Below are 18,579 nucleotides of genomic sequence, written 5' to 3'. Positions count from 1 at the left end.
GACCCCTGCTCTAGACTAACAAAACCAGCCAAATAAAATTGAGCTAAAACTCAGTTTTCAAACATTCAAATAAGCTGTGTTCACAGTTCTTAGATCTTTGGGTCTTTGAGGAGTGAGTGCAGACCTGACTTCCAGGAGCCTGGCAGTATCAGTCCAAATTATTCATGCAGGGCAGGATTGACAAAGCACCAGGAGAGCCCTTGTGCTGGGTGGCCTGAGGGACAGAGGAAGACTTGACTCCTTAGGAGAACAGCAGCTGTCTGAGCAGCAGACAAATCCTCCTCTGCCTGCTGCACTTAAGCCACTGAAGTTGTCTCAGCTGACAGAGTGTTTTGCTTAGTGACAGGTCTTCCATTTAAATATAATCACCTTTTTATACCTGCGGAGCTCTGTGAATACTTCTCCCCACCCAAAGCTTTCCCTGATGATTGAAATGAGCTAAACCAACAAATGGCATTATCTTTTCTGAATGGACTCAGTTTCTCACCTGGTCAAGCCCAGAAACTTCATCTTGGAGCTTCTCTTTGTTGTAGCAACAGGTGCTCAGGAAGGGCTAGGGTGGGGGGCAGTGGACTGGGAGGGAGGGTAGGGTTAAGCACGGGAAGGGGCAAGAAGAAGAACACTGCGGAATGCTCTTTGGGGGGAGATCTTTAGAAGCTGAATCAGCTTCACTACTCTGTAATGGGCTGGAACAGAATCTCTGCAATATTCAGGGGTGACAGGTCACCCAATATTCTTTCAAGAGTCTGAAAAGTATTCTGTGACTGAACTGAGTGCTCTATAAAAGAAAATTTCTAAGGAATTTTCCTAAAAGAATTCTATGGAAAAAAAAAAAGATTTTTAAGGAAAGATTTATTTTTCTTTATTTTTTTTTAGTTCTGTATACAAATATCCCTATGGCTCAAGCTATTTTAGTGACCAGAAAAAGAAGGTGGGAGAGGGAGAAAGCGGGGTGGAGAGAGAGAGAGAGAGAGAGAGAGAGAGAGAGAGAGAGAGAGAGAGAGAGAGAGAGAGAGAGTGTGTGTGTGAGAGAGAGATCAATTCATTGAAAATCCCCCGTCTAGTGCTGTCTTGCATGACCTTCTATTTGCTTTGTTTGCCATGTCATCTCTTCCATTGAGCTGTACAGTTTTTGAAGAAGAGAACAGAGTTGTAGTCGGGATTGTTCTAGTCACAAATGGCAGAATTTCCATAACCAGCTTAGGCTAGAAGGGGGATTTGTTGGTTCCTGTAACCAAACCAAGGGAAGACTGAGTGCAGCTGGCTTCAGGGACAGCTGGGGACAGAGAAAGACAAAGAGGCAGGACCTGCTATCCCTTATGTTGGTTTCCGCCCACACACCAGTTTTGTTCACTCAGACTGATACTTTTTGATGTTAGAACCAAGGGTGCCAGCAGCCTCTAACTTCCACACCTGCCATCTTTGGCCCTGAAAGGAACTGCCAATGCCTTTCTTAGACTGTGGAGGAAGTGTACCAGGCAGAGAGAATAAGGGCCATCATCTCAGGGTCCTTCCCTTCCTGAATATCCTTCCTTAGCATCTGGCCCAGACTTAGATAGAAACATACATGGGTACTGTGGGGCATTTGGCATCCTAGGTGCTACCTCTCATCTTTAGTTTAAGATCTGTCTCCTGACCTAGACTGCCAATAGCTTTTTCCAGAGTGAACACATCTCCTCACCCTGATAAAGACTTTTCCCCCACAGACTTCATAGCTTACAAAGTCCTCCAGCAGTTTAGCTCTTCTTTTCCAAAGAGCTGTAAGCACTGAATAAATGAAGCCTAACTACTGGATACTGGGTGAGCCAGCTTTCTATTGCTATGGCAAAATACTTGAGATAATCAGCACAAAAGGAGGAAAGACTTGTTTCGGCTCCCACGTTTAGAGGTTTCATTCAGTTTGTGAGGTGCCTGGCTCTGCTGTTTCTGGGTCTGTGATGAAGCTGAACATCATGGCAGGAAACATGTGGTGGAGCAAAGCGGTTCATCTCGTGGAGGCCAGGGGGCAGAGACAGAGAAAAAGGATGGGCTCCCCACACTCCCAATGACTTCACTTCCTTCCACGGTACCCCATGTCCTCAAGGTTCCAGTGCCTTCCAGTAGTGTCACAGACTGATGACCAAGTGTTTAGCACGTAAACCACATTTAAATGCAAACCATAACGTGTCCCTTTCATTTACATTCGTCTGACAATCTCAAAAAATAGCTTTTATTTTCTAGAGCAATTTTAGATTCATAACAAAATGAAATGGAAAATACAGAGAATACGCATCTAGCTATCTTCATATTAATTCTGCTCCACAACTCTACAAGGCAGGGGCCGCTTTCCGTGTGCACTCCTGGGTAAGGAAACTGAGGCCTGGGAAGACAAATAGGCCTTTCCTAGACCCCAAGGCTCTCGAGGGGCCTAGATTGTGTGCCTTTGTGGCCATGTTCAAAAAACAGGAGTTTCCAAGGCAGGACGTGAGGACAGTTTAATGGTAGAATACTTTTTACTCACACAAAATGTTGGGAGAAACAAAAAACACATGAAACTTTTTCACCTGCTCATATTTATTCAAGCCATTTGCTTGGAGTCCCCACTGTGTCCCTGCAAGGCAATCTGGCAACTTCAAAGAAATGATGGTGATCTTCTGTGTGGCGCTCTCACAAGCAGCGGTGCTGACCCCTCCATGCCCGTTTCATTGGCACCACATGGCCAAGCCCTTGGAGCTGTGAGAGGTACAGGAGGAGGGTGGGCAGCTGGCTGTGCACCCCGCAGGCCAACATTTTCTCTCCCAGACTCCATTCTCAGGCCTGCAGGAGTCTCGTGGCTCAGCCCATGAGGCCTGCCGGGCTACAATTCCAGTTTCTTCTTTCTTTGGTTTCAGTACTTCCCAGCTGCTGTCTCTTGGGGTTAGGTGTATGTGGCTGGGGAGTGTGAGTGAATGGGGGAGGGGGAGTGGAGTGGAGTGGGTGGCTGGTAATATTTTCCAGTTCTTTCTAAAGTGTCTGGCTTTAGACATGGAAGCGAGCCAGCCGGCTGACTGCACTGGCTGCAAGATTGGTTACTGCTGACATCATCTGGGCAGCCAGACTGAGGATGGGGTAAGGGAGGTGGGGAAGAAACTAAGCAGGGATTAATGCAGCCCTGAGCCAATTGATAGACAAAGGCAGTGGTGATCAGGTAACCTTTTTCCCAAGCACATGCCCTGGGAGGTGGAGAAGAGCCTGGTAGTGACCTTCCTGTATTCATGAGGTGCTTTGTGGTTGCTCCGCCCTTTACCAATGTACAAATTCCATTGTATTCCACTCTATGCTGTTCCGTTCTTTGAGCTTGGATTGAGAATCTCAAATGTGCCAAGACATATGAGTGGAGGACTGATACAGAGACGTCTGAGGTTAACAGCTTCTTGGCGCTTGCTTTCTAGTGGGGGACAGAGATAATTTTAGAGGTTAGCCGTTGTATGATAAACTACCCCTGCAGTTAGTGACATGTGACATTCTTTTATTGCTGCCCAGGAGCCTGAATTGGACCTGGCTCCACAGATCTTGGTTGCACGTGCGCATGTGCATGGGGCTGGTTGGTCGGGCAGCTGGCTGGCCATGGAGAGTCTGGGTGACGGAACCTTCGTGCACACACTTTCTCTCCCTCCCCTGGGAAAACTTCGGCTTGTTCAGGTGGAAAGGGCAGGGTTCCAAGAAAGTGAGGGACAACATGTCCAGCATCTTGAGGCCCCAGCTTGGCATCTATATAGACACATTCTATTGGTCAGAGCAAGTTAAGAGGCCAGCCTAGATTGAAGGGATAGGGAAGAGCCTTCACTTCTTTGGTGACAAAGCATCATAGATATTAGTGTACTCTGCTATAGACATGTGTGCTGTTAGCATGCATGAAGGACTGATCGTCTTCTGTAGCTGTTCCTTTTACAAATCTTACAGTAGGATAGAGGCAGAGTCCAGAAGGGAAATCTTATCCTTCATCCTCAGGAAATGCTCAAAGGCCCCAGAGGATGCCTAGAACCACAGATACTACCCAAACAAGTGCTATGTTTCCTCCTATGCACAGATCTACAACAAAGTTTAATGTAGATGGTGGGCATAATGAGATTGTTAACACTCAATAATAGTAAAGTAGAACAATTTTAACATTTTACTTTTGTAATAGTTGTGTGAATGTGGTCTGTCTACATATCTGATTGTAGTAAGACTGAGAGTATGTACTGTAAGACTATAGTAGACTGAGAGTAACTGAAATTGTGGAAAGAAGGGTTCTAGTTCTGCTCCCTCATCACACATCTGTGAGTTCAGGGAGGGACAAATGCTATGACACTGCTCTGGAAGTCTGGGTCCCTCTCCTTTTAGTTCTTATTCTCACTGTTTGTTATCCTCCTTATCAGTAAATCTCCACTTCACTTACTGTACTGGGAGGCAGGGTGCGTGGTGCAAGTTATGCCGACTCTTTTTCTGACGCTTTTAGCCTCAAGATACCTGTTGGCCAGTCAGGATCTTGGCAGGAAACTTCACAATAGAACAGGGCAAGGAGAAGAAAATATAATAAAGAGATTGCTGACAAAAATGGGGGCGAGATAAAAGGAACCCAAACAGGAATAATGCAGGACCCCAGGGCTAGTAGCAGCATCACTACCGATAGCTCTGTAATGGCAAAAGAGAAAGAGAGCATTAGAGGAGCCCAGAGAGAGCTGAATGGTGGGCCTCCAAGATACACCCATATCCCAATCCCTGGAACATGTCAGTGTGAACTTACTTAGCAAATGTTTCTTTATAGATGCAATTAAGTTAAGGATCCTGAGATGAGGAGAGTATCCTTGGTAATACTTAATGGGCCTACATGCAGTGACAAGGCAGAGGAAGAGCTGAATCAGACAAAAGAGAAGGTGAAGTGACCAATTACAGATGCAGAGATTGGAGTGATAAGGCCACCAGTCAGAGACACTGACAGCCACCAAAACCTGGAAGAGACAAGGAATGGGTTCTCCCTCTGAGCACCCAGGGGAAGCTTGCCCTGCTGACCACCTACTCCCAGATTTCTGGCCTCCTGGGACTGTGAGAGGATAAATTCCTGTTTTTGTTTTTTTTTTTTTTTAAGCCACCAAGTTTGTAGTAATTTGGTATGGCAGCCACAGGAAACAAATACAATGAGTGGCCCTATTTAGATGGCCAGGTGATAGGAGCCCGGTCAGTCTGGAGGCTGGGGAAACTGCTTCTAAGCTTTCACTCTCTTCATTCTTTGTAATCTCCAGAAAGTGCCTTCCATTGGCTAGATCCAAGCAAATACCACAGGGCAAAGGATTCCCTGGACAAGATCTGCAGGGCCTAAGATCCTGACACTCTCAGAGCAGAATGGGAAGGCTGGCAAGAGAGCTGGAAGGACACTTGTGAGCCATCAAGAGGGTACACTCTTTCAGGAAAGGCACAACTGGATAGTAAACACTGAAAAGATGAGGCAAGGGCAAGAGATTTGCAGCAAGAATCAGTGGTTTGCAAAGGTGGACACATTAAAGGGACACAAGCAGTCGTGGATTTGTCATCTCCTCAGTAAGTTTCCAAGCAGGGTCTGGGGAAGGGGTTACACTCAGATCCACCATAGCTACCGCTCTCAGCAGCATGGCAGTGTGTTTTGCTTTCCCTGTTCATCTCTCAACACAGGAGGAGAATGTGACTTCTCTTTCTATCTTAGAAAGACTTTGAAAAGAGTAAATTATGGCAAATAAACCAGAGGAAATAAATAAACAGCTATTCATCTATCAACCCATGTACAATTATCTAGTTACAAAGCAAGGAAGAAAAGAAAAGGCCTAGGAGGTGGAAGATACAGGAATTATATAAGTGTGGGCTAAAGAGGGAGGAAAGGGGCCAACATTTATTGGCAAGAGAGACAACTTTCGCCCCTCATTCCCCTCCACTCCACAAAATTTTCTTCTTTTTTTCCAGATAATCCGAGTAAGAGGGCTATTGTCTAACAAATCCTTCACTTGACTTGTGAGGATTTGGCCAGAGAAATTCTTTTTGAGTGTAAACTTCTTGACAACTTCTATTCTATGGTTTCTCTTTATCCACTTTGTAAGGTACAAACAACAACAAAGTGTGAACTGCCAAGGTGAGTAAAGATTTTGTTCAGTCATCTGCCAAATGCTCTTGAGCCAGAGAAGTGGGCCCATGACTCCTGGAGGAGCCCTTTATCCCGAGGAGTGACTCTTGTGTGCTGTAGTCCTTCTGCTTCACAGTGAGCAGAGGATGTCTATGAAATGTGTGGAGAACCAGGGGCTCAGAGCAGTTTGCATCTGCAGGGTGAGTGTGTGCATACAGCTGCATGCTATCTACGCATCTATGTCTAATGTTGTGACTATGAAGTTGGCCTTACTTCTGTGCACGAGACAGGGTCTTGGCCTTGGCAGTGAAGGGATGTACGTGTGGACTGAGTCATAGTGGACTTAGAGTCCAGGCTCAGGGACTCTGGGGGCCCGTCACCTGCAGGGCTCATTATAGAAGACACCAGGTGCTTGGAGTGTCCCCAAAGCAATACAGAGTGCACTGTCATGAGTTTGAAAAATATTCCTGGGAGAGATATAAATAAAGACTCCAAGCCTGAAGCCAGGGTTTTAGAAAGCCATCTTTAAACACTGGATAATTTATAGCTGCTGTTGTCTCTTCCCGCGGATGACTCAGCTCTCCTCCCGGAGCAGGCCCAGCCTGCTCCAGTAACCTTCGGGTTTGGCTGAAAGGGTAGAGCTGAAGCCACCGTCAAGGAACCCAGTGATCTAACCACTCAGCTACCGCACTAACTCCTGCTGGGCTCTCTTCCTCCGTTCCTTTTGGGCAAATTCCAGCCCCAACAGAGATGAACAGAGCCCAGAGCTGAGAAATGGGAGACCAGGGTATCCCAGCTGGCTGACCTTTGGAAGCCTATTAAACCCATGTTGTACACCTTTGGGATTGTGGTAGAGTCTACTGTGCACAGAATGGAGTAGTGGACCCCAGTTGGCTCAGACCCTTTCCCTGTCTGTCTCTGCCCAGTCCTCCAGCCTGCACTCAACCCAGGAAGCAGCAATCTCAGGACAAAGGTCCACTTGAAACTAGAGAGTATTTTTCCTTCCATAGACTGTTGAACCCAACAGAAAGAATAAAAATGAGAGTACTTTTCCTTTTTATTGAAAAATAATTACCCAAGTCTAGTGACCCAAAATGGCCAAACAGAGAGTCAGATCTCTGGACCTAAACATTGTGGCAAACTTACAGTGGGAGGCAAAGAACAGGCTTAGTTTTTCAACTCTTTCTCTCCACCCGCTCCCATGCCTGCTTTCTTTCATTATATTTTTAGTAGACTCTTTGGTCAGCCTCATGTCTAAGAGACAGATACAAGTACAGAGTGTGCATACCAAAACCAAAGGATGTTTCTTTGTCTTTTTCTTCTTTTTTTCCTGAAAAACCTTCCAGGAGTGTAGAAAGGACTGGAAGTGCTTGAAGGTCTTTTTAGCCACACGCCTCACCCCAACTTGGCTCTCAGGAACATTTTCATGCCAAGACCCATATGCCTGGCTGTCCAAGTGTTGGAAAAAAAATCCATCACTCAGGACTATTTTAAAAATAGTGTAGCTCCTTGATTAAATGGCTAAACAGCCCTGCATCAAGTTTTCTCTATTCTAGCAGGTAAATTTGTGCAACTGGTCTAATTTTAGCAGAGTTCAGCATATAATAGGTATGCAATAATTGTTGAATGGATGAACAATGCCTTAACTCAGTAATGAAGTCTTCATTTAGCATGCATTTGTTAAGCACTGTCGTACGCATGTGTGCATGTGAGTATGTGTACTTCTATGAGTGTGTGTCCTTAAATACCTCTCCCTGCAACAACATTCTGTGATGCTGTGACCGATATTCTGGGTACATGTTGTCATACACTGATCTTCTCATTAATCCCTGGGAAGGAAGTTTTAAGTCAGCCAAGTTAACACACACAGGCATGAGCATACATACACACACACACGCGCACACATGCATACACAAGTCAAGCCTACACAAACCTACTTCATAAGTGATAGAAAGCAGAGTATTTTGGTTGCTGCGTAACTCAAACCACAGCATTTCTCCTTGGTCTGGCCTGGCCTTGCTGGAAATGTGTCCTGCTTCCTCTGGATCCCCTGGCGCAGGCTTTGGGAGTGTGTTTTCTCTTGCCTTTTTTTTCTGATTTCCATTTGGGATCATCTCCCACTCCAGTTTTGAAGGGTGCCCTGGTCTCCTAATCACCTCTTTTTATTTTTATTTATTTATTTATTTATTTAGGTTTTGGTTTTTCTCCAGTACCGGGAACCGAACTCACGACCTTGCGCTTGCCAGGCAGGCGCTTTGCTGCTGAGCTAAATCCCCAGCCCCTACCTCTGTCTTTTTATGTTATCAAAATAGGAAAGGCTGTGATTCCTCCGTAGGTGCAATTGATTAGCTCACTAAAGAGATTAGTTTTAAAGACCCCTGCATTTTATAGGAAGGAAGCAGACTAACAGGAAGGTAAAGAGATTCCCAAGGCTGCACAGGTATTAAACAGTAGCAATTTAATGTCTTAATCTGGTCTAGAATTGATGTATAGTAATTGTTCAATAAGAGCTACAAATAAATTCCACAAGTCTACGAATGGGCAATCTTGACGTGGTATCGAGGCTGAGTTAAGCCAGTCTTTTTGTCCTTTTAATAGCTGATTAGTTTGCCTGGATTAATATGTGGTTCAGCTTCCAGTGGTTTCTTGTGCTCTATTTTGGGTCTACACATTATTAGAAATTCATAGGCCAGGCTGAGGACTTCTGCCCATCCCAAGTACCATCTGCTTTCTGAAGTTCTCAGCCACCAAGCAGAAGATCCCAGCCCCATCTTCTCCCTTTCAGTGTAGGGAAGCCCTGTGGTGAGAACGCAAGCTTTGGACTTCCAGTTTCTCCACCTGAGTAGGTGAGGCCCCTTCTGTTGGGCTGCGGAATTCACGTTGGAAGCCTGTGTGGTGCGTGTTTGCTCTAGTCATCTGCATTCTTGGCTGAAAACTCAGTGTAGGAAAGGAAGGTCTGTAGGCTCTGGAGAAAAGTCAGATGTACGGAGGAGGAGGTGAAGAGCAGAGAAAGGGAGCAGCCGCCTTGCAAACCCCTCCTCAACCCTGCTGACCACCTCCCCCTCCCCCTCCCCCAAGTCAGGACACTCAGCCGTGTACCGCGCCTGGGCCGGTGGCTTCTGTGCCTGCTCAAGCCTGTAACCAGAGCTGTACCCACAGAAGCTGCCTGACAGCTGCGGAGATGAGGGATTGGCTATCGCTTCTCAAGATTGGATGACCTGGGCTGGTGCCCACTTCTGGGCAGTTTATCCTGAACATTTTCCCAGCACAAGCTGCGAGTGGGAGAGGTGGGGCCAGCTAGCAGCTATTTCTCCTGGTGGCAGATTTGGAGACCCTCTATTAAACGGGCTTGTGTGCTTCCTCTAATCATCCAATACGGCTATTATTTGCAAGGTTAAGGGAGGCTGAGAGAGAAGTTTTGCATGTCTCATTGATTTGTTTTCCTCATCTTTTATTCTTGTTATCACAGCAACCAAAAGGAATGACGTTCTGGGTCAGTGGGATTCTAGATTCAGGCCATTCTCCTCTCCTTGCCCCCATCCCTGGCCTCCGCTTAAAGACCAGCCTTATCTTTCTTCCCTTCTCATCCCCTCAGCTCTAGGAGGTAGGCTGGCACTTTCCTGTCCTCGGCTCAGTCTGGGTGCCCCCAGGCGGCAGGGATAGTGAGCTCTGCCTGCCCATGTCTGGTGGTAAGGCTGACAGCTCTTCCAAGCGTGCTCGGCTCACCTGTTGGACCTTCAGCAAACCGTCCTGAACCCCACCCTCAATCCTGTATTCTGATCCTTTTAGCTCAGGCTCCTGCCCCCTCACCTTCCTATTTTTCTCTTCTATTAATCGTGCCTCTAGCAGGTGCCTCTGCCTCTGCCCCCGCCCCCAGGCCTGATGCCCCTGCAGAGCAGGAACACATTGTGTTCTGGTTCACAGTGTTCACACATCTCATGAGATTTGCAGATGGTTAACATCCTCTTTCCTTTGGTCTCCTGTCCCCCTGCCACTTTGGCCAGGGTGGCAGGTGTCAAGGGGCAGGGGAGATTTAGCTCCATGCTGGAGCACAGCCTTGGCATGGCCCATGACTCTGGACACTCAGGCTGCATGCTGAGGCAATTTTTCTCTGTCCTAGCTTGTTCCCATTCTGATGGCAACCTTGGCAGGTGTGGAGCAGGAGCTCATGATGTGTTGGCTGAGCTTGTTCGCCAGCTGCTTCAGAAAGGAAAAGGTGAAGGCAAGACTATAAAGTGAGGGACCAGCTGTGGGACAGTAGGCAGTTTCTACGTCATTTAAAATAAGAATGATGACATTCGTACTTCTTGGCATGAATGCCAAGCATCGTGGACATAATGGAAAGGAAGATGCTTGATAAACTGTTCCTTTTCTGGCCCACTGTGTCAGTAACACAGAAGAAAAAAGGAAAGTGAGGGAGGAAAGAAAGAAGGAAGCAAGGAAGGAAGGGAGGTAGTTTCTGAATCCCTTCTTACTCAAGTCTTGCAACCTGAAGCCAAATAGATTTAGAGTCTGTGTTCAGGTTTTGCATTTTCTGGTTCCAAGATTTGCTGAGTCCCACCTTTGCAACCAGTCACTTGTTGATGAGATCTTGTTCTGTTTTTCTCTCTCTTGAGAGAGTCTCAGCAAGTAGAGAGAAGGCCTGATATCATGTCTGGCATGGGGCAGTTATCAGATATTCATTTTTTTTTTTATTTTAAAGAGTAAAAGAAGGATAACATACTAATAGGAGGGGCTCACCAAATTACAGACAAAGTGGTAGAAAATTATAAATGGTTATTGTTTTACATATTGTTATCTATAAGATAGTTTCTCAGGGAAAACAAATAGACAAATGATAGTGAGTCACAGACAAAAGAGGTAGGAGATTATCAATCGTTGTTGTACTACACTTAGGTATCTTCAAAGTGGCTTCTAAAGAATATAAATAGAACTATACATGAGTGACCTACTGAATAATCATTCAATAATTCTCAATTGTTGTTGTAGGAAACACATAATAATAAACATGGATCCATTTATGAAATAGGATAGGAACAATACAAACATTACAGAGTTATGGATAGATTAGTAGGAAAATATCAATGACTGCTGTAATACATGGTGGTATCTTCAAAGTGGTTTCTCAGGAAGACAGAGATATGCAAGAAGGATCTAACAAGTAGTTACAGCCTAAGGGTTGTCAAAAATCAAGTGAGTCATCTGGGGTGAAAGCCATTTTTTGTAGCGTTTTCTCTCCAGCCTCCCATCGCATTGGGACCCCACAACCAGTTAGTGTCCTCTCCCCAACTGTCAGCACAGGTGGCAGGAATCCTGCTGCAGACTTCTCTGGAGCTCCACCACAGCCTGTACTGTCAGGGGAAGAATGGCTTCCAGTGAGTCTCTGCAGATATTATGCAAGGTCCTCCTGGTTTATAGCTTCCGAGTGGCTCTCGTGACCCCAGTCAACAGGACCTCTGACTCCGTGGGCTTAGTCTGCATTCTCATGTTCTCTGAGTCCTTGTTCAGCAGCTGCTCCTCTGCTGGTTCTGGACCTTTCCGGTGCTCAATGGCAGGAGCAAGAGTGGCCCGTTGTATGGCATGCATTCCCAGGGGTTGTTCAAAGTTTGAATGATTCACACACATCTATGGGTGGGCAACTGCAGTCGGTGCATGGTGGGCCAATTGTGTCACTGTTTCTCTGTGTCATGACAGATCTCAATTGAGCGGCGGCTTGCAGCAGCGCTCGCTGCCCCATGGCTCCCCATGTGCTGGGGGCCCTCCCTCCGGGGGCCTATGAGGCAGGAAGCTAGCCAGCCAGAAGACCGGCGCTCCCCGCCCATGGCTCCCTGTGCACTGGAAGCGCTCCTTCTGGGGGCCTAGGAGGCTGGGAGTGAGCCGCCGGTCTGAAGACCGGCGCTCCCCGCCCCTAGATATTCATTTGTGCTCCCTAGAACTTCCAGGCCAGAGGGAGGCTTGCCTATGACTCACTCCCCTGCCTTCTCACCCTCCTCTCTCTGTCACCCTCCATTCTATTCCTTGCTGTGCTTCTCCTCCAAAAACTGATTATAGAATGGGATACTCTTTCCCCTAATTCTTATTTCCACTGCCTCCAAAGACAAACCCATCACCTCCCATCCCACCTGCTCACATCTTTGTTTTACTTAAGGTGGAGATGTTGTACATATTTGAAAACTTTACTAAGTCCTATAAGCATATACTGAATAATAACTTCCCCATGGGGATCACGGTTAGAAGTGCTATTGGGTGTTTACCTCTTGCTTGAATTCTTTCATTTTGTATTTTTAAGAAAAACAATACATTTATTTACCAACCAAAGGGTTGATCCTAATTAAGCCAACACCTTGAGATAGTTGCATGTAAAATATTGGTAATGAAGGTAATGGGCACAATGATCAATCAAAGAAGTAGGGTGGAGATTTAGTCATAAAATAGAGAATTGTCTTTCTCACAGCAAATTGTTGAGCAAAGTGGTGATGAAACCATTATTTCTCTTTTTCACTGGTCTGCCTACTGGTAACATTATTTGTAATATATTCTACAATTAAGTTTTGCCCTTCTTTTCTTCTTGCTGTGTTTTTCTTTTCCATCCTGTTCCTGATGTTGAACCAATGCACTATATGTTAACTCATGACACTGAGGTCCCCCTCCTTGGCTCTAATTCCAGTTCTAAGAGAACTATGCTGCTTTTGAAGTGCTCTCAGGCTCAGATGTTTTTGGTACTGGAAATAAACTCAAGGCCTTTACACTGACCTATGTCCCTGCTCTTTTTATTTTAAGACAGGATCTCGCTAAGTTGTTAAATTGTCCAAGCTTGGCTTGAACTTGTAGTCCTCCTGCCTGGCCCTCAGAGTCCTGGGGTTATAGGTGTGTGCAACCACATCACATTCAGTTTCATAGTTAGCTTTTTGTGATCAGAAGGGTTAGCGATCTGGTTTGGGCGACACACCGTATCTTAAGGAACCATTCCACTCCTTCTTTCAGGTATTTGTCTTTCACCTTTCTTTCCCTCAGGTGCCATCTTCCTAACCTCTGCTGGATGCTGACCATGGTAGGTGTGGGCAGGCTTGTTGGGTGGGCAGCCCTGTTGAGCTGGCTCTTGGGGGCCTAGAGAATGAATGCATGCCCTCCTGCTTGATTCTTTCTAGTGGTGTCTGTAAGATTCTAGGTACCCTATTTCTAAGAACCTACTTTCTGGCTGGCTCTGCTTTATCTCAAGCTGCCTATGAGGCATAGTTAAGAAATAATCAGTGGGTTGTACTTATGCCTTGGAAATACACTACGCCAGCTATCGTTTTAACCCCAAGGGTGGGAACATGAGAAGAGATTTCCTTAGCAGTGATTCTCAAATTTTAGTGTGCAGAAAATCAATGGACAGTGACCTGCCCTGCACTCCACTCTCCCGACACTGACTCTGACTCAGTAAGTGTGGAGAAGGGGCATGCTCCTAGGGGAGTCTGAGGCAGGTGTCCCAGGGAACGCTAACCATAATTATCAATACTTGAAAACGTCTTTCTCTCACCCTATAGTAACCATGCCACTCCTAGTGTCCTCTGTGCCACAAGCCACTCAGAGTGAGTCTACACAAACGTGATCCCTAGGTGCTTTCCAGCGGTTAATGGCAGGATTGAATAAGCTTGAATGAGGTGAGCTGTCACTTCTTATCCCTGCCTTCACTCTCGGGTGAAGCACCTCTCTGGTCACATTCAGACCTGAAGTTGTTAAATCAGCATTCCAGTCACGCAGGTGTGACCACACTAGCATAAGTAATGCTTCATTCTCATCCCTGTGGATTCTCTGACCTCCCCCTTATGGTTCGCACAAGGCAGAAACAACCCAATTCCAGAGGCAGGCTCCTGTTACAGTGATAATCAGCATTAGGCAGCTAGAAACTCTCCTGACCCACAGCTGGACACGGGCCTGATTAGGGACCATGTCCGAGGAGCTATCCCTGGTGCAGGCCTGGGTATCTTTGGACTCATGCCTCTTTCATGCCAGATGGGGATGTTCCTAAACTTTTTAGCCAGTCTTCACAAGGGCAATATCTTTAGTTTTATAAAGAGAACCCATTTCTATCATTCTTCATTCTAATAAAGAAGTCAGGTGGCAAAGTCTTAGGTAGGAGCAGATCTGGATACTTGGAGGACTTGAGGTGGCTGGCTCTGCTCTGTGGTGACACTGTAGAGTCCTTGGAGGGACACCCAGGAAGCCGTTTCCACAAGACTTTTCCCTGAGCTTCCACCCTTGCTTGGCTTCCTCTTTACTCCTTTGCCTCACTAGCTGCTGGGGCTGCTTGTCTGTACTAATTTACTACTTAGTATTCCTTCTCTTGGGGTGTTTCTGAGGAATTGAGAGCCACCAGGTTGTTAACAATGTAGATTTGAAGGTCCTTTCTTACAGACTGACTCAGAAGGGAGAGGCTCAAGTATGCCAAGGTAGCAAATCACCCCAGGGGATCCTGTGTCTGTGGTCTGGGGGGCTCATTCTGAGAATGACCGTGATGATCCCTTTGCCAGTGTGAGGGAGTAGCAGCAGCCATGGGTTCCATTGTAGCTCGGGCTCCTGCAGCCCCAGCCTGCTCTGACATCTGCTGATCCGACAACTCCAAGTGGCTTGGCTTCCACCAGGAACAAATTGCTGCCGCCTACGGTCCAGCTGGCACTCGCCTGGAATCAGGCTGATCCTCCAGGCCCAGGTCGCTTACACTGGGCTCCAACCCGAGAGCGGTGCTTTTCAGACCCACACAGTTGAGTATTTGCAACCCATGAGGACTTGCCTGGGCTGCTGTTCTTCTTTTCTTGCCTGGCCCCTGCCCAAGTCACCAGTTTTCATTTCCTGGTTAGGGAGACACACACACACACACACACACATACACACAGAAGTGCATGAGCGCGCTTGTGCTTTTTAAAAAATAATCAGATCTCAGCAGCACAGCAGTGGGACAAAAACCGCCAAACAGCCATTTCTGATAATAAAGCCAGCAGTCACACCCACAGCATCACCGATCCACTTTGCACAACATCGTCATCAACATCATCACGCTTCTGGGACTGAACCTGGGATCTGTCACTCCCTGGTTGTGACACTCTGGGCAAGTTTTGTTTGTTGATGAGTGAAAGGCCCACCACATAACAAGTGTTCAGCAGACACAGCTAGTCTCCTCCCGTCCTCCAGCCCTGCAAATCTTGAGGACATGATCCAAAGTCATCTGCACCCTTCTGGAGACAATAGGGCTGTATCACTTGTGGTCTGTGAGCCTGCTGATTTTCGTTGGCTCTCTGTACTCTGCAAGGTAGCAGGGCGAAGATGGGAGTGGAAACAGGCTGAATGTGTGCATTGTAGCTTTGTGTGATTGCATCTGGACAACGGGCCGCAGGCGGGTAGGCATTTTGACTCTTTTAAGTGTAGCTAAGGGGATGGGAAACTGGAAAGCATCCTTGTACAGTACACACTCACACCCTTGCACTCTCATATGCTCACTCATGTGTACACATTCCCATACACTACCATGAACACTCATATACACACACACCTACACACGTGCATACTCACATACACCTCATACCTGCTCACTCACATGCACACTCACACATGCACCGACGCACATTTCATTCTCACATACAGTCATAGGCACACATGTATATATACTCACACAAGTCCTTCAATACACATTCTTATGTTCACATATGCACATACAGACACACTTAGAGGCTTACTTACACAGACACATTCACACACTTGCACTCATTCTCACACCCTTGATGCACATTTGTCACCTTCTCATTCACACAGATGCCACTACACTCTCAGACCATCACACAGCTAAACGGCCTTTATTGGGAGTGGATGGGGAGCGAAGGAAACAGACAGAACGAACCCTGTGGACATGGAGTAAGCACATCTTTGCTCTTCTTGGGGAGGTGCCAGGTCATACCAGACTTGATCCCCGCGCTCTTTGAGTGAGGTAGCCACAGGCAAAACCAAGCTCATTACAAAGCCAAAGAATTAAGCTCCATGATAGATTCAAGCAAATGTGGTCAAAGGGAGGAGGCAGGTTTGATGAAATCTGCCCGAGAGATGACAGCAATATAAGTGGCAATGGAAAGGAACAGCTATGTACCTGGCACAAGCTTCATGCTTTTAATGGGCCTCACCCAACCTGCTCACCTGCTACAGGTAACCCTACGATCCTGTTAGGAGGATGGAAAAACCAAGGCCCAGTGAGGTTCGCTGCCTTTCTCGAGGTTTCAGCTTGCATAAATTGGAGTCGGGCATGAACTCTGGTGGGCAGCCACAGTGAGGATGGCAGCCAGCTCTCCCGCCCCCAGCCCCGTCACACAGAGGGGTGGTGTTTGAGCTGAACTCTGAAGCCTGTGTGTGGGGTGGGAACATGGCAGGTGGACAAAAGGCAGATGAGTGGGAAAGCGCAAGGCGTGTTCCAGGGAAGGGCAGGCAGCCAAGCAGGGGTCAGATCTGGGAGTGACTTGTGTAAAGAGTTTGGCTTTTGTTTTTCTTTGCAGGCAGAGGGGAGAGCAGAGGCCTGAGAAGAGTGATAGGGACAAGCAGAGGCCTCAGGAGAAGAGTGATTTGTATTTTAGGAGGACAATGCTGACTGGGTGGATGGAAGAGGTCACAGAGCTCTTGGGAGAGATGAGGTAGCCATAAGTACAATGGCAGTGAGAATCATGTATCGGAAGTGAGGCAGGGGCGCAGGCCACTTAAGGGGTCCAGAGGGCAGGGTCTTCTGACTGACCGCAGGAAGGGGTTTCAGGGGAGGAGGAAGGAGCACAAGGTTTGTCATGGAGCTTTCTAGCAAGGGAGGTTGAGGACGGTAGGATGCACAACCCGGAAAATGAACACAAGAGGAGAAAACATGGCAGGAGTGGTGGTGAGGAATGGTGGGTAAGCGCACTGGGAAGAGGGCTTAGGCAGCAGGCGTGGGGTGCCCAGCCACAGGAGGCTCTGCTGGGGCAGAGCCCATTGGGGCAGGTGCGTGGGGCTGTGCCTTGAAGAGAATGCCCATGTGGGAGGCTGGGAGAGCCGCCAGCTCTTGACACCAGAAATGTCAGGCAGAATATGCCACAGAAAAGAATGGCCAGAGTGTGTGTGTGTGTGTGTGTGCCCGCACACGCGTGCTCAGAGACAGCTCTTGCTTGCCACTTTCCAGCAGCCTGGTCTCCTCTACAGAGAAGAGTTCAGGGCCTGCTGGCTTTGGCTGGTCTCTTCTCCAATGCCACCAGCGAGGCCTGAGCTCCTGCTTCCAGCTCTGGGCTTCCAAGTATTCGCTATCCCTGGAAGGAAGTAGGGGCTGCAGGTGAGCTCTTCCCTCAAAAATGGACACAAGAGCCTGGGCCAAAGCTGAGGATCACCACAATGAGGAAGAGGGGGATCCAGAGATAAGGACCCCTAGCCAAACCCTGAAGGGAACTGATCTGAACACTGATCAAGTGACTTGTCTCTGTCAGTCTCTTGATTCAGCCAGAGGATACGAAAATAAAGTGTGGCCCATACACAGTAGAGTGCTATTCAGCCTTTAAAAAGGAACCCCATCATTTTCAGCAACCTGGATGAACCTGGAGGACACTGTGCTCGTGAAACAAACCAGACTCAGAAAGATTTTGTCATCTTACTCACACGTGAAGCTAGGAAGAGTCAAGCTTACGCAAGCAGTGAGTGGAGTGATAGTTTCCAGAGGCTAAGGAGGGAGAAGGGGGATGGTGGATGTTGCAGTGTTGCAGTGAGACTGGAGGAAAAAGTTTCTGTTGCACAACACGAGGACTGTTAGTAAGAATGTAATGTGTATTTTAAATCGCTGAGAGTAGATTTTAAGGGTCCAACACACACACACACGCGTGCACACCCACACCCACATCTATGTGCAGTGCTGGGGGTGTTAATTAGCTTGATCTAATCATTCCATAATGTGTATAGCACTTATATCAAAGCATTGCATTGTACCCTACACATATAAGCAATTATTGTTTTTAATTAAAAATAAAGGTGTATCTCTTCTGTCAGGAAGAAAGAAAAGATAAAATAGTAGTAAAAGAAGAATCAAATAAAAATAAATGAGACCAAGTCCTTCTCCAAAATGTCTTTACAGATAGGCAAGGGAAAGCTTTGCGTAAATGTGAGCCCATCATGATGTGGCTGGTGTAAAGGAGGTGCTGCTTATTCCCATTAAACTACCATTAGCATACCTCACAGATCTCGAGAAAACAGGCCTTAAATTCATCTGGAACCAGAAGAGACCCAGAAGAGCAAAAGCAATCCTGGGCAACAAAGACAAGTCAGGTGGAATCACAATCCCTGACCTGAAATGATACTACAAATCTACTGTAATAAAATCAACCTGATACTGGCTAAAAAACAGACCAGAGGATCAGTGGAACAGACTGGAAGAAACAGCCACAACCACAAACACACTCAGTCACCTAATCTTTAACAAAGGGGCCAAACAAACTCATTGGAAGAATGATAGCCTCTTT

The 18,579-nt window shown here is 46.9% G+C and overlaps 2 long non-coding RNA genes across 5 annotated transcripts in view; one reads left to right on the top strand and one right to left on the bottom strand.

Annotated features, from left to right (window-relative positions):
* Positions 1-18,579, top strand: part of LOC102020633 — a 33,226-nt gene that overhangs the window by 11,618 nt on the left and 3,029 nt on the right. For 2 of the 3 annotated variants that reach the window (XR_001236202.1, XR_001236204.1), the window contains exon 2: positions 13,106-13,142. The exons of the other annotated variant lie outside the window; for it this stretch is intronic. This is a non-coding gene — a long non-coding RNA (uncharacterized LOC102020633). The remainder of the gene's footprint in view (positions 1-13,105; positions 13,143-18,579) is intronic. 3 annotated transcript variants of the gene reach the window in all.
* The window catches only part of LOC102021087, a 48,150-nt gene continuing 32,154 nt past the window's right edge, over positions 2,584-18,579 (bottom strand). For both annotated transcript variants that reach the window (XR_001236197.1, XR_262753.2), the window contains exon 4: positions 2,584-3,406. This is a non-coding gene — a long non-coding RNA (uncharacterized LOC102021087). The remainder of the gene's footprint in view (positions 3,407-18,579) is intronic.

The sequence above is a fragment of the Chinchilla lanigera genome, unplaced genomic scaffold (assembly GCF_000276665.1).
Source record: "Chinchilla lanigera isolate Chin_1 unplaced genomic scaffold, ChiLan1.0 scaffold00052, whole genome shotgun sequence".
Taxonomy (NCBI): Eukaryota; Metazoa; Chordata; class Mammalia; order Rodentia; family Chinchillidae; genus Chinchilla; species Chinchilla lanigera.
This window is presented reverse-complemented; position numbering and strand designations above follow the sequence as displayed.